Source organism: Solenopsis invicta, chromosome 1 (assembly GCF_016802725.1).
Source record: "Solenopsis invicta isolate M01_SB chromosome 1, UNIL_Sinv_3.0, whole genome shotgun sequence".
NCBI classification, from domain to species: Eukaryota; Metazoa; Arthropoda; class Insecta; order Hymenoptera; family Formicidae; genus Solenopsis; species Solenopsis invicta.
In genome coordinates this window covers 26,147,703-26,163,118 of record NC_052664.1, presented here as the reverse complement: position 1 = coordinate 26,163,118, position 15,416 = coordinate 26,147,703, and the positions used below count along the sequence as shown (strand labels likewise).

The following is a 15,416-nucleotide window of genomic DNA, read 5'->3' as shown; positions in this document are numbered from 1 at the left end:
GATCGGTAATACGTCAATTATGCAAATGATTGCGCAGTCGGGTTTACGCGCAACGATCTGCGAAATCATTAAATGACGCGTGGATTTCCTTCAGCGTGCCCGAGGCACCGCAGAACCAGCGGCGACGCGAACGCGTATGGCTTTTTAAAGTTGGCAAACGAGTCGTGACAGTTCCTTCCCCATTCACCATCTAAGTGCATCGGCTATCTCGTAACTACAATCAAAGTGGCCAGCCGGCGCGCGCGACGTCGGTTACGTCAAAGTGAAACCGACGATTTGCCCGTTGTATAATATATAATGTATCGACGGATTCAGCCGCGGATGACTCGCGCGCAAAGTGACAAGACGTTACACATTTGCTTCCACGCACACACGCATAAGCAGTACGGCGGGCGTCGCACGTGGCTTTCGCTATCCTTGGTCATTGATGTGATTGTTGATGCATGCGTTGTCGGTGCGACGCTGGCATAACCGGCGAACCGGCCGTGAACATCGAACCTTGAATACGAATTTAGAATGTTGCGTTTGTCAAAAGTGAGCTTGTCAAAACCATAACTGGAGGCAGCGCGTGGTGCCGGGTCGTTGATTCTCGCACGACCTATCCCGAAGGTCGTACTAATCGCATTATCCAATTGAAATCTCGAAATGTTAACACTCCGCTGCGAGTCTATTTTCCCGACAATTAACATTCCATTGGATTTATTCGCTGCGATTCGACGGAAAGATGAAAGATAAAGCAAACGCTTTTTGTTCAAACATTTGTTATTTTACAAATTACCGCTATGTCGATTTTGAAACTGAAATTCTTTGTGTCATGTCTTTGTGTTATAAGCACTGATGTAAAAGTAGAATGATACGTTTTAAATTGCAATTTACTCTCAAAATATGCAATAAATTTCTGCTTTATTCAATTTGTTTAAATTCATGTAGAAATAAATGGACTGTTCGGTTAAACATCTTTTGCAGTTTGCGCTTTATGCATGGTTGCGTATAAAGCGCGCTGGCCTTTTGTTTTATTACCCTGAGCCAGAAACGTAGTTAACGCGAGAGCATCCGAAACTACGTTATGATTCTCCGCATGACACGAGTATTCTAAAGCGCTAGGCGAGAATATTCCCTTAATTAGTTTAGCTACATTTCCATATTTATGCGACGAGCTTGCAAGTCAGGCACATTTTCGTCGACGAGATACTTGCTTGACTTAGGACTTTGTAAACTTGCAATCAGACGTGGTAAAATCGTATGGTTCTGCAAAAAATGCGTAATGCAATTAAAAATATCTGGTTATATAAAGTATTACATACTCTTTATAAATTCGATGACGTTAATGGAACAGTGTAATTTTAGGAGCAGTTACATTTTAAAATTTGTATCGTAAACGTGACGCGGACATTGAAAAAAGAGTTTGGTAATGGCTATCAAATGTTGAGTAAAATAATACCAATTAAATATTTAATTAACATAACCAAGAATAAAAAAATTGAAAATTGTAAATATTTTTAGAAAAGAGTAAAATTATCTTTGACTACATTAAATATTTAATTATTTTACTCAACATTTGGTAGGTATTATCAAATTCTTTCTTTTTTTCAGTGGAATTGCGTAAAGTATGAATGATTTAATAATAATTGCGATGCACTTTGTTTAAACAAACATAATGACACTAATTTTATGCGACAGTGATTGTGATTGATCCGGTTTTTTATATCTTACAAATGGTACTTGTCACTAGATCAGTTGTTTACTGGTATCTTAACTACACGCGAGGAATTTGCGCTTGGTTTAGTATCGATACGGAATATTAATTAATGTCCTCTCGCACGACATAAATTATATGTAATTATGCTTAAGTACTCTGAGCAATGTCAGACCGTTGGAAAATATAACTTGTGACTCATTCCTGTTAAACAAGAATTCAAAACAGCTTTATTGTCTATTTCAGCAAACGTAATGCAATTGAAAATATCTTGTTATGTAAAGTATTATACATTCTTTATAAATTTGATGACGTTAATGGAACAGTGTAAATTTTACATTTAAAAATTTGTGTTGTAATCATGACGCGGACATTGAAAAAAAAAGTGTTTGGTAATAGCTATCAAATGTTGAATAAAATAATGCTAATTAAATATTTAATTAATATAACTAAGAGTAATAAAAAAATTGAAAATTCTAAATAGTTTTAGAAAAGAATAAAATCAATTTCTATCAAGAATTCGAATTTTCCTTTTACCACAATTGTTAGAATATTTACACAGATATATTATATGTTGTTGAGCATTAATCAGTTCTTTGTTCAGATATGTATTCATAAACATATAATGAATGATATTGATACGATACAATTTTATACATCAAAATTGAAATTTATTTGATATTTATTAATCTCACGCTATTACAATGCACACGGAATAAATAATAATTTTTTCATTAAAAATGAGAAACTTAAAATAATCCAATATATATAATAAATGGTCTTCATATTGAGTGTGTAAAGTCGATAATCCGATACCTCGACAGCAATTAATTAATTACAATCATGTAAATTTGCGGTAATAAATATTTTACAGTTCTTACTGTCGAGTAAATATGATTATTGATATTTATACTATATGGATCATGGAAAAATAGACTCATCACACTTACAACGAAAATACAATAATCAATACATTTGCCCCAGATAGGATTCTCTCTTACTTTCGTAATTCTGTTATACACAAACATCACGATCTAACGCTCGACACTAAATATAACCTGCTAATTTTCATCTCACGTTTGCATTATTTTCATAATTGATGCTGAACACACGATGCTAAACAAGGAGTTATTTCCAAATCAACCAGAGCTGATTTGTTAGCATTTTATATTTATATACTTGTCACTTGCCAGTCACATCAATACCTGGTCTTCAGGACTTCCGTGTATTTTGTCAGACTTTGTTTAGCCGGAAGTTCGTTTTCTCTCTTCTCTTCTCTTCTCGCGCCACATGTAGAACGGTTTTCGTCAACTATTTTCCGCGCCTTATGTAATCGCTTTCTGTGTTCTCGCCAAATTGCTCGCTTTTGACGCGGCGATACGTCGTGATTCGTGTTTATTTATGTGCAGCGACGAGCCCGTCGTCACATTGTAACCGTGTACACATGGCTACTCACGAACCCGCCGAATCGATATCGCGTAGCCTAGTTTTGCGGTGGAGGCTTTAGAATCGCGCGATTCTACGGTTTCCAAGCCAACTGTCTCCATGCTACGAGCGAACTTTCATTGCAATTGGTAACCATCATGATTCATGGTATCTATTTGCTGCTGGATACAGCACCGCGTGATATAACGAAGCGCGCGCTTCCACTGAAAGCGGATCTCCACAGCTTATTACATTTCCTCTATAAAAAGATGCAATAAACGCACGACATTTTATTACATATTACATAACGCATATTGGCAGCGTGATATTTTTAAGTATCCGCCAATAAATTCAATTAATTAATTTGTGGTACTGCCGATAGTGCAAATGACATTTTAATTTGATTAATAGAAACTATAATTAATTAATAATTAATTACTTTGACCGTGATAAACTTGTGTAATCAACTTTATAATTTACATAATTATTCTGAGCTTAATTAGAAAGAGAAACATGGAAATAACAGGGCAGATTTAGGTGCACAAAGATCGAAGGAAAAAATTACGCTCACGTAGACACATACGCGTGTGTGCTTTCCTAAAGGCATTAATAAAAAAAGAAAAAAAAAGAAAACAAAAACGCTGAGTAGTGATCAGTCTACTGGGCAGACGATTTCGCCAAATCAGCGGAATCCTTCGTGCAGGAAGAACGCTATCACGTTAGCCAAATAAACTACGCCGTGCCAGTAGCATCCTGCGAGCTTCAAAAGTTTGTGGCAGAAGTGTTCGCGCCAGACGGCGCGACGCTTTCTTACAAACTGTGCTCAGCACATATGTGCTGGTCGAATCGGCATCGACGCACACATCTCGGGAGGTATTCAGTAGAAACGGATATGTCCGTCTGTTCGATTTCGTACAAGTCTGACACTAAAAAGTGAAGAGTTCACTCAAAAGGGCATGTCGCAGTAAATTATACGAAGTAAATTATACAGTTATATTATCCAACTGCCAATTTTATTTGCACAGAATTCGGTTACTGCAGATTACGTTACTGCATCGTATACAATATTCATTTGTGCTTGTATTTCATTTTAATTATTTTTATTTTAGTTTATATATTGTTTGTATAACAAAACCCACATATATATTTGTATTGTGCTTTTAAATTTATCTTATTTTAATATTATTTTTAAATTTTAATATTGTTTTAATATTAATTTTATACTTTTTTTTTTTTATTGAAGTGAATTTTTCAATTGATTAGCGTTCTCTATTATCGTGTACGATCCGATTTATTCTACTCGTAAAACGAATAGCGGTAGTTTCGCGGCGAGGTGGTTGGCGTTATCCATTAATTACGTATGCCTGTATTTGGCTTTAGCAATTAAATACTCAGGCAGGTTTATAATCCTCCACTCCGGAATTATTTTTACAAACATGTAAGGGTTTTTTTGTAGTAGGATTACGATTGTAATTTATACACAGTATCGTTATTAGTATAATTAATGTGTGTTAAAATAATTCATTCGTACGTTCCACATTAAATATAACTGACACTTTTATTGCTGTGAAAAATCATATTCGATATTATCATGAGCTAAAAAAATCAAATAACCACTAAATAATACAAAATATGAAAATAGTTCTTTTATCACTAGTTATTAAAAGAGTAATATTTTACCGCGACATTTGGAGGAATATAAATCAATATCCAATATTCGGTGGTATTCCAATATAAACTATTTACAAATTGTAAATATATCTAATACTCTCGATATATTTGAAGAGAGCTGATAGGGGAAAAAGTGAAATAGTACGTTGATAATGTATCGCAATAATGTTTTAGTAAATTTTTTTATTGCATAAAACCAGTTAATTACGTTTAAAATTAATGCAAATGAATAAGTGCAACAAGCGAAAAGTGGATAATTGTTCGTCATATCACCCACAAAGCGTGAACGTCATAATCGAAATGTACTCGTGCTTTTGTTAACCCACTTTAGCTGATCGCATGTAAGCTGCAATAGAATAACTTCGCATCGTCGCATTCGACGCGATTTTGTCAAAACGAACGAAACGAATCCTCTGTATTGAGTGGCTTCCAATATTTTCTTTCTCATGTGCACAAATATGCAACATGATTAAAAGTGGTTTAATTCCAAACATCGGTTCACGGAATTAAAAGCAACGAACTGATTGCCAATACATCTTTCTCACGGTGTTCAAATATTCTTCAATGTGAATTTTCGTATATCTTAAATTAAACATAAATGCATAAAAATTTATACTCATGAGATAAAGTCATGATATATGTAACTTTATAATTGTTTTTAGATATTGTATTTTCGTGTATTTTTGATTCAAAATTGTCCTACATTGAACTTCAATTAACGCTTATAAGTTTAATATTTGAAACAATTAGAACAACTTTTTTTGATATTACTTTACTTATAGCTTTTATTTAAAACCGCAAAATTTTACCAAAGTTAGAGTTTCTATTATCGATCTCACTTATAACTGCTATTTAGATCGTCAAATTCTATTAAAAATAAAATTTTGCTTCTATACTTCATATCCTTATTAAATTTTCTCAAACTGTTGTAATATTGTCGTATCTAAAATCCTTATTTTTTTTTATTACAACCTTAAATATATAATAATACTTATAGTACTTATTTTGTAATACTTTAGCTGCATTACTCTTTATACAAAAATTTTACACACATATTGTTTATATCATTATAACTTTTCATTAATTTTTGGTATTTGAAAAATAAGTAAATGTACAATTGTTAATTTGTATCAATTTTTGTTTATTTAAGCTCTTGTAGATTGACAGAAATCTCTGCATACACATTTGATTAATATTCATATTAATACAAATAGCAATAATATGTAATAAGAGAATATTGATCGATATGTGAATAATAGTAATAATATTATTCAATTAATACTGAATTAATATTATATTATTCGTTAGATGACATTTACCCTGGCGTTATCATTATCGTGAAAATTGTTTAAAAAAAATCGTTAAAAAAGATAATTACAATTTTACCTCTCTTGGAAACCTCTTTTTAACCTCCAAGTGGAAAATTTTCCGATAACTATCGTTTTGAGGTACAAAGTAGGGAGGACAAGTAGTCTAAATTGATTCCCATATTGATTACAACTTCTATTATAATTCTCTCGAATCTACATACGTCCTATAACTAAAGTCGAAAGTGGGAGAAAAAATTTCGACCAGAATTACTAACTGCCGTTATTTATGTAATTCACTTTGGCTCACGAGACTGTGTAACACTCATGGATTTTACGGAGCGTCTCAATGAATTTCGACCATTACAGAAAACTGTTTTCTCGAGGAAGCTATTGTGCGACCGTCGCCGCGAAGATAACGCAAATGTCTTGGCAGCGACTTGAAGTCGCCCGTCTCTTTTGGCGCAGTCGCGTCGGATGGCCTCATAAATGAAACGCGCACATATCCTCTCGACTGTTCCTCAAGGTCGGGTTGCATGTAATCAGGCAGGTGAACGTAGATTTGTGCAATCGCTCTGTCATATGTCGCATCTGCGATTGCGATGCAGTACGACAAACGTTTTAGCCACAAAGCAAACGTGTTCACCGCAATACACACGCTTGTTCGGGTCTTTGCAAATATTCCAGCATAGAAGTAAATAGCGTACGCTGCGAATACCTATCTTATCATTCTTTGATTAAATAATCATAAATAAATTTCACCATCATTTGTCAACTGCAATATAAATTTTAAATTTTATTTATTTTTTCTTTCCGCGAGACCTGCAAAGAGAGACAATTTGTTATATTATTGAATATAATGCATATTAAGGAAACCAGTCGTAAAAATAATAATTGCAAATAAGCTGTATAATGAGATTTACAGTTTTCAAAGAACAGTTTTTTATTGTTTATAGGCTTGTCGTACATTCGCCAATAAAGTAGAAAATTTGTTGCCCATATTTAAATATAACGCCGCGTAATATTATTTTTCGTCAATCTTGTGTAAAACAAAGCCACATTTGCGGAATATTTTTGCATCGCGAACCACAGACTTTGTTTTTTTTCACAAAAATGACAATCATACACCGAATTATTTTATTTCACGAGAACATACGATGTCACCTTCCACATGTGGTAACAATAATTAAACGGATTCATTTAATTTACAAAACGGACATTGCCATAAAATTCAACCGATAGCAGTCACGTTCTCATCGCGTTCATGAATACTCAACGAATCTAACACATGTGTGAAAAAAACCACAATAACGTGCATATGCAGTGCGGTTTTACATTTGCAATTACGATTTGCTGGAGATATCGCTCACAATTTCATAATTCTATTTATATTTGCAATTAATTTTCTTCTACAATATAAATGAATAGCGTTCACGAGAGTAAGAGACTGATTTTTTTTCTTTTTTTCAAAATTGGCATAAATATAACTAATTAAAAGCTCGTGGAAACCTAGAAAGTTCATGAAGGATTTATTAAGAGTCGACAAGCTCTTTTTAAAAATATTACTGTCTCGGGGACTTCCGTTTAAAAGTTTTAACTTGACTTCAATGATACGGTAAATATTAATGAACTTTATCGCAAACGTACGGAATGCAATTCTTTCGACAAACAACGAAAGGCACAAATGTGCATTACTTTTGCAAACGCACACTTCTATTGTAACGATCGTTTCGCTTTGGATACCTTCCGAAAGGTTCATGCTTTAACATCGGAATAACGTTACAGAGCTTTCAAAAATACTCAATAATTCACAATATCGATATCTCTCTCCATGTATTCCATGCGAATATGAATATCTCGAGTAAGGTACCAAACGAATATGTCGATGTGTCTCTTTCGATACTTGCATGTCAATAATCGGTTTAGAAGGGTGGGAATCTGCGTAGAAGGGAGAGAGAGAGAGAGAGAGAGAGAGAGAGAGAGAGAGAGAGAGAGAGAGAGACCTCTCCCACCATCGTGGCATCGTTGTCCCCGCGATAATTACGCAATTCCTGCCGGAAGTTTCGAGTTTATACTGCGAGGTCGTCGCGGTTTGAATCAGAATAAGTTTCTTGCATTGTTCCGACGAGTCATCCGACCGGAGTTTCCACCCCCGCGTTTTATCGTGCTCGCATCTGTCTTGTCTTTCGTATCTGCCGAGTTTCCAGCCTCGCGTGGAAAGCGAACTAACAAGATTCTTTCAGTTATCTGATCAAGAAAGGTAATAATCCAAGGGAGAAATATATTAATATTTCCCCCGTTAAGAAGTTCCGACGGAAAGTTTGTTAAGAGATGTTACTTTGATGTCGAGGAAACGTGTAGTTGAACGTACCGAGAGAAATGCAGCGATGAGAAATTTATATTTATAATATTCTTTTTATTTGGCGTTTACAAGTATTTAATACATAGAGAAGGCGATGAGAGAGGAAAAAAAAAATAATTTGGAAGTAATTAAGATTTTTAACTACGTTACAGTTTTGTGATGTGTGCTTAAATTGTTATATCTTCATGAAATTAAATGGAATTGAACAGATCAGAATTCTATATTTATAAACTCCCACAATTGTAATACGATATAATAATTAATAATTTAATATCAACGTAAGCGCTGTTGCAAACTCTCAAATGTCTCGAGTTGTACCTTGTCTCATTATTTATATTGCCTAGCTTAATCTTTTACCTCTTGGAATCGATACATCTAATAACGAATCGCGGAACGAAAACGAGAGAAGAGCGAAAAATGCGATGCCATTCTCTGCGCCCGGACGTCCTTACGTTCTCCATTTTATTCTTTAGTTTAATACTACGCCCGCGCAAGTACAACGACGTAACGTTTCATTTGCATGCGAAGTACCTTCCGACGATGAGAGAGGAAGAAAAAAAAGCAGCAAAAATAAAGTTACTAGATGCAAAGAAGGTCGCCGACGTCTGCCGGCTTGGCACCCGTAATCGTGAACATTGCCCGGGGTGACGACAGTATTTCACGTCGAGCACGATTTTTTCATATCGAGTACTTTCGCGCAATTAAGGCAGTTACATAACGCGCGGTGTTACCACGTATGCACTCGCTCATTTAGTATGCTAGATTAGATTGCTGTACATAAATACGACTCAGGAATATGCGCATGTAATTGGTTTTTCTAATATAATCTTAACAATGTTTAGAAAACGCAGACTCTAAAAAATATACAAAATTTTAAAAGTAATAAAGTAAAAATCATGTATCTTATTGATCATCGACTTACGTAAAAAATATATAATAACATTTATTGTTGGAACTAATTAATTTAAATAAAATTTTTCTCGATCAATTAAAATAATCTACAATTTACAATATAATACAATAAATATTTAATACATTTTTTTTGAAAGCTGTCAAACAACTTTGGATAGAAATATATAAATATAATTAATGTTGTTACAGGCAACGTAACAACGTTGTTTTGCTGCGCGTTTTATTTAAAAGAATGTAAAAGGAATTGCGAGAAGTTACGGCTGTTTAAACGTGCCAACTCAAACTTTTCTAATCTTCTCGCGAATGTCTTCGCCAAAACTGCAAAGAAAGCAGAATTTGATGCCTCCCGAGTATAGCCATCCATGAAGCAAGAGAAGCGCGACGCTCATGAACAACAGTGTCCTATAAATATTCACGACGCGCTTGTAGACATCTCGCACCTCTGACAAAAGTTCGCCCTTGCAACCTGCTGCTTCTTTTCGCAATATAATGAAGCTATCCCCTCGAACAATATGCAAATCGTTATGGACCTCGATTAAGTTAGTTTTGTCGATATCCGTGATGGCGAAGTTTAAATATGCCATTAAATTTGCTGAACTTGTTCAATGTGCTAGTCATAAACGACAAATTATTTATCAGAATAATATATCTGTGATAAATAATTTTTTATCTTTGATTAAAAGATCAACACATTAATATAATACGACAGCAGTTGTTTTTCTCTGATAGGGAAAACAACATTTTTTTTATCTTGAGACTTCTTTTTTTTATCACTTTTGAAGGAAATTATTTATTCGATGAAATCTTTTGCGATGTCAATCTGATTTGCTTGCGCGGCATAATTAAATAATCTACATATTTATTAAATTAATTATTTTAAAATCAATTAAAGATTAAAATTAATTATATAATATAGATACTAAATTGCTCATATAATTATATATAAAATAACATAGCGAAGAATAATAGCACTGTGCATTTATATTCCTAAATGTCATTGTGTGATTAAGAAATATGATAAAAGAAGAGGGAAAAGAGAGATTTTATTGCAATATAAGAATTAAAGAATTGTGATATATAAACATTTTTACATATCAAAACATTTGCATATCGCTGTTGCGATTTGTCGATGTTAATGCGATACATAAAATTTGAATTTATGGTAATTTCGCGTTTAATTTCTGCATTGTAAGCTCGCTATTATGCTAGCCCGCTATTAACGACGGCACGTGACTGAAACTCACCACTTTACACCACCCGCGTCGACCACAAAATTCGGTAATGCGCAACGCGAAACGGTAATTTTTGTGCATTATGCCGATCATAATGGCACGTTTTATGATTCCCGAGCGATATAATATTAGCGAACTCTCGGTGCGCACTTGTACGTGTGTTTAGCTTTTGTCCGATATAGATCCCGCCTGTATAATTTTCAACTCCGATATAGCGGAGTATAATGGAATTAGACGAAAAGTATGTCAACTTTATTTTATATCGCACTAAAAATATATATTTGCACACGTGCACCATTTTAATGATATAGGTTTAAAAATGACGGCAAGTCGCGACATTTATTTTTTTATCTTATTAAAGTTTGCTCGTGTGCTTTTTGTTTGTGTAAAATTCAATTATTGTAAATACTAAAATGAGAAAAAAGGTGCAATTATCGAGTGTTATAAATTCAAACTTATTTCGTAAATAGATAGCATTTTATTACCTTATAATTCTTAACAATACTTTGCTTGTAGATCTTAAAATTTATGAAAAAAATAAAATATAAAATTACCTTTCTGAACCAACTGAAAAATTACCAACTAGATCAGTATATTTTATACCAATCAATACGTACAATGTATCGATTGGTGACCCGTAGCGCAGCAATAAATATATAATTATAATAAAATAAATAATTAATGAAAGACTATTTGAATCTCTGTCTTTAATTTCTTATTAGAGATGTGGTGACCTCCTCAACGTATTCTGTGATATGCGCCTTTTACAATTTACACAGATACATGGGACTTACAGTTTAAACCCCGGTTCCAAATGGTCTAATTTAGAGAGGTTCTCATGGCAAGGTACTCTCGGTAGTTTGCCATTGCCTTCCGAGAGATAGCGATCGAATAAAATGAGATGTTTCTGATCAATCGAATTTGAACTCGGGTCTTTGGCACACAAAGCAGACGACCAACTCTGCGCCATGAACACACTTGAGATTTATATTAAAAAATTTATTGTTATTATTTAGTACTTTAAAATTTTATTATTATATTTAAAAATTTATCAAGCATAAAATTGCTGTAAACAAAATTGCACCAATTTTGACAAATGTATTACCGTTCACAATCGGTCTCTTTCGTTCTTAGAAATTTCGATTAGTTCAGAAAGTACTCTTAAACAATTATGCGAGAGAATTCAAGTGTGCGTGATATTTGTAGAGTCACTCCACGTTTCGTCGCAGAGTGTGCAGTTTCTCGAAAGTTCGCTATCGATGAGACTTTGTAGTGAATCCAAACAGTTCACCTTTACCCGACGAAGTCGCTTTTCTAACATGAAACGTTTGGCAACCCGCATATTCAAAAAATTCTGAAACTGTGTACAAATAGAGGAGTTCTTCCGTATCACAAAAATATTTTTTGCTCGTGCCCGTTTTCAGTTTTAGGGGTTAAAACACCCTTTTGAAAAAAATCGGTTTTTTTCTCTTTCCAAGATGAATATTGTCAAAACTATAAGAGATAGAAAAAAATGTTTTGAATGAAAGTTAAATGGCTCGAAGAATATTTTATAACAGTAATTTAAAAAAGAAATTTTTTTTTTTAAGTTATTGTTATGAAGTACTCTTCGAGCCATTCAACTTTCATTCAGAACATTCTTGTAAGTCAAACATTCCTTGCAAGTCACGTTTCTATTATATTATTTGCCCTGTCGTGCACATCGCATAAACGTCACTTGCGTTTTGTGAGTGCATAGTTTCGCGTGTAATTTCCCATTTCGATTAATTATTGGCTTGGGTGATGCCAATCGGTACGATTATGTTGCCGCAATTACAGGGCTCAGCCGTGATCGTAACGTTCGACACGCCGAGTCATTAATTAATCATGTAATCCTAAACGCATGCGTGCGCGTACTTGACAGTCTTTTACGTGCGTGTATGTATGCGTGTACGCGACACGTATCAGTTGCTCCAACCGAAGAGGAGAGGACGAGAGATCCGTAGTGTAATTGATTGGTGCAACGAGGAAAATGTGTACACACATGTATACTAGGTGCACGAACAGAGGGGAAGGGTGCAGTCCCGTGTAACGTTATGCAACTCCCGCGTACGCACTGTGCAACGTGCGTGCACATAAAAGGATAATAAATAATCCTACCGCGGTAACGTCCAAGGCAAACTATTTACGTACGCGGGGCGTGCAACGATTATTATCGCGCCGTTCCTTCTCACGCTTGCCATGCGCTGTCGCGACATCGAGCGATCGTGGAAAAATACGCCGGAGTTTGAGCTTCAATCGGGAATAAAAGTCATTTCGCGAACTGCAATAGCGGGGAAAACTTCAACTCTTAACGACGTTTTAACTGACTTCGTAATGTGTTATATGGAGCATAGAGCGGAATTCCGGATGGCGTAGCGATGGAGAGTGCTGCATCTTGGGCCACTTCGTACAATTTATCTCGTTGTTAGCCAATTGTATTTCCGATTCAACTGCAATTTTTATCGCGCCTGTAACTATACCTTTCATTTGTGCATTTGTTCCAAGAGATCGGATAAGTTCACAGAATTCTAAAGAAATATGAACATCTTATTTCTTGTAATAATTATTTTTTTATTGACATATGGATTATTAGAAACGTGTGAATCAGGATTTCTTTAGGTGATTCGCATGGTTGGTAACTTATAATTAACATTATTATTAAGCAAGAATACATAAATGAGCAAAAGATTTCTACATTGTGAGAAAATATTATTGATTATAAGTAAAAAATAATATTGATTATATAATTACTTTAAATATGATTTTATAAGATTGCCAACATATGTGACTCGCATTTAAACTTCTTATTTAAAATTTTCAAATAGTTCGGATTTAAATTCAAGAAGTTTTAAATCCAAATTGAATCTTGATTCGATTACATTTAATTCGTATTCGAATAGTTCACTCTGCGGATTATTCACATTGGTATAGATTATACGGGCACAAAAATACATCGATATTCAGTATCGTTTAGCATTGAACATCAATGACTTCTATTTTTATATATTTTTATTACCCGCAAATTGTCCACAGACTAGTAAGAAAAATATTCAGAGTCCAAAGTACGAATGATTCAGGTTACAACGTTCACCTTGTATTTAGTGCTATTCTTATGGAAATCTAGCTCTTGAATTATTGCAACGATCGATATTTTAGACAATGCCAAGTATTTCTTTTGTCAGGCAACAAAATTTAATTCACTTTATCTTTGCCGTGTTGCGTTTAAAAGCAGCTCTATTATCATCTACCGATTGAAATATTGGACAAATCCTCTGGGGGCTTTGCCAGGATTATTTGGGAACTTCGAGCGGACGATATAATGTATATATAGTCGATGACGCGTATTCGGCCTTTAAAAACTGCAGATAAATTTAAGCTGTCGATCTGTTGAGAAATCCAGGGTCGCCTACACGGGCGATCACAACAAAAGAATAATAAATTAAGGGGAACGATGGCGAAAGTCGGAGTGCGCATCTCTGATCAAAAAATCGAACAGTAAATATATACGATGATGAATGCGGTAGCCGGTGCCGATGCAGTCAAACGTATCGACATCCATCGCATAGATCGTGGTTTTTAATTCGACGACGACGCAAATATTTACTCGCGCCGCCGCGAGAGAAAATTGATTTTGAAATGTTACCCTGCCAGAAAACAGCGCGATGGGAGGAAGAATAAATTTACATTTGAAAAAAAAAAAAACTTCTGCATTCGTCATCACATCGAATGAAATTATATTACTTTTGTAATTATCTACTGCGAGAAAAAGGGAGTCTTGTGCGTTAATTCACGAAACTATTATTTGTTATTCTAAAAAAATTTATCGCAATAATATGCGCGATATACCAGATTCGTTATTTCAAATATCAACACGTTAACGAACCCGTGCAAAAGTAGAAAACAGAGAAATAGTGAGTTTTACATTTTTATTCCGCAACGAAAATATATTGCACGCGATTAATATAATTTTGTAGAAGCCCGAAGTATGTTTTTTATGTGAATGATAAAATATCCTAAAAGAGGACGAACAGAGATAAATTGCATTATCACATCCGCCGTTAACCATTAACGTATTAAGTGAAAAGAAAAATGCGTACGAGACGATCCTCTCGGTTTTATTGTAATATGCTGTAGGTATGTTTGCGGAGTGATCTTTACCTACTTCATTATCGCAAAAACGAAAGATGTGGCACCAACGGGTCTTCGAGGAACACGTAAGATAAAGCTAATATTTAAACGGTAATAATTTTTATTACGGTAATAACCTTTCGCACCAAGTAATCTCGCTTCGAAAAAGAACGATTAGACGGCCTCGAATAGCTCCGTCGATCCCGAGAAAGGGGGGGAGATTGGCAAGTTACGGCTGCCTATGGTGACAGCATCAATCGTGAGACTGACATTTTATACAGAAACAACAACGCGAAACACACATACACACACACACTCGCGCCTACATACATGCATTATCATACAGTGTCATTAATAAAGTATTAAGCTTTTCATTGAGTCATCTTGCAACCTTGCTTTCATAATTACGCAATCGCACAATGATTGCAACGTCCTCCCGTCGAGATACACGCGGAGAAAAGAGCCGTAGGTGCACCGGTGTAATCGTATAGTATTAAACGCGAATGTATATATAACCCGTGATAAATACTTAATACTTCCTCTGTTGTCTTTGCGAAAAGTTACCACTCCAGTTTCAATATAATTGAATGGAATTTTGGCTGCTTTCCAGTGGAGTTTCTAAGTCCCAAGAGTCTCACGAAGAGTTCTAACGCTTAATGGTG

General features: G+C 34.7%; 1 long non-coding RNA gene across 1 annotated transcript in view; it reads left to right on the top strand.

Annotated features, from left to right (window-relative positions):
* Positions 1–15,416, top strand: part of LOC120357600 — a 73,374-nt gene that overhangs the window by 46,144 nt on the left and 11,814 nt on the right. The window lies entirely within an intron of this gene.